Genomic DNA, 1,341 nt, shown 5'->3' with positions numbered 1-1,341 from the left:
TCGTGTCCGGGATGGGAGCCAGATTGCTCCATGTTCTCTTTTGCTTTGAGGGAGTGGTATGAACCAAAGCAAACACAAACTAATCCGAACTCACTTTTCTCCTGTCTGTTGGGCTGACTGTTTCTCTTGTGCTATCATTACCATTACGCAGAATAATTACATCAGCTGCAGCCACTTCCAGGCATTGATCTGTAACTCGAATCAATCCTCTGGAGATACAAGGGGATGAAATGGTGATCTATGGTGGAGTGTGAGGGGAAAACCCTGACTTTCAGGCACCATAGGAGTTCCAGTCTGTAGAATAGTGGGACAGTTCCTGGTATAGCTGCATCTCTTCCTTCTAAGTGCTCTAATGAGATAGTGGACAAGAAAAAAAAAGTCCATGGGATGCTGCATGTGACAAACGGGAATATGAAGATGTGCGGCGTATGTGTAACGAGTTTATAATTAAAGACACGGCGATGTAAGCCCTCGAGGGACGACTCCTTCCGTCTGAGAGCCTCAATAAATTGACGAGAATCGACGGCGAATGTCTCGAGGCGTTGAAGACGCGCGCGCTCAGCGTCCTCAGGAGCTTTGACTGGAGTTTTCTCAAGTCTCGGAAACAGAAGGAAGTCTGACCACTATAACTTCCCACGCTTGAGCACATTAAAGAACGATTCGCTTTAAAGGGTAGCTCTCTCTCTCTTTCCCAGCGCGTTCTGCGAGCCTCGCGTGGGGTTAAATAGGCACCGGACGCTCAGTCGCCTCAGGCTGTGTCGACTGAGGGAAAGAAACGCGGCGACACAAGCGCCCTCAGGTAAGTTTACTACATCCATCCATACAAATATAGGCATTTATGAGCTAAGCGGATTCGGTTTTTTATTTATTTATACATTTTTATCATAACACCCCTAACTTTATAAGCTTTTTCAGCCGAACGGTTTTCTTTTTAAACAAAGTGGGTCGTAAATTAGCAGATAATCAATGCGCTTCTATGGGATGTGATGCTTAGTAGTTTAGTTTTGTAGTTTAACCAGTTAATTGACATACACAACTGAATTTATGATTCCCGTCCAGGAATCAGGATTTAGTTTATTGCACAAGCAACGTTAATGATGTGATCATTTATATCGAATGTCTTGTTTATTTCTCAATACAACAGCAAGAAGACATACGCGTGAAAAACATAGTACGAATATGGACTATAAAATCCATGTGCATCAGATTATTTGGTCTTGGAAGCATGTATTGAGTTCATATTGAGACTTTTAATTGTAGATGTGGGTATCTTTGCGCATGTGTGCACAGTTGAAGACATTGTTGAAATCTGTAACTGAGAGACACGTGTGAGCTTCTGGG

At 43.3% G+C, this 1,341-nt stretch overlaps 1 long non-coding RNA gene across 2 annotated transcripts in view; it reads left to right on the top strand.

The window, feature by feature from the left end:
* Positions 1 to 490: 490 nt before the first annotated feature.
* Positions 491 to 1,341, top strand: part of LOC107598787 (uncharacterized) — a 4,998-nt gene continuing 4,147 nt past the window's right edge. For both annotated transcript variants that reach the window (XR_001610598.1, XR_001610597.1), the window contains exon 1: positions 491 to 799. This is a non-coding gene — a long non-coding RNA (uncharacterized lncRNA). The remainder of the gene's footprint in view (positions 800 to 1,341) is intronic.

The sequence above is a fragment of the Sinocyclocheilus grahami genome, unplaced genomic scaffold (genome assembly GCF_001515645.1).
Source record: "Sinocyclocheilus grahami isolate Dianchi unplaced genomic scaffold, SAMN03320097.WGS_v1.1 scaffold13.1, whole genome shotgun sequence".
NCBI lineage: Eukaryota > Metazoa > Chordata > Actinopteri > Cypriniformes > Cyprinidae > Sinocyclocheilus > Sinocyclocheilus grahami.
Note: the sequence above shows the minus strand (reverse complement) of the source record. Positions and strands in the feature narration are given on the sequence as shown.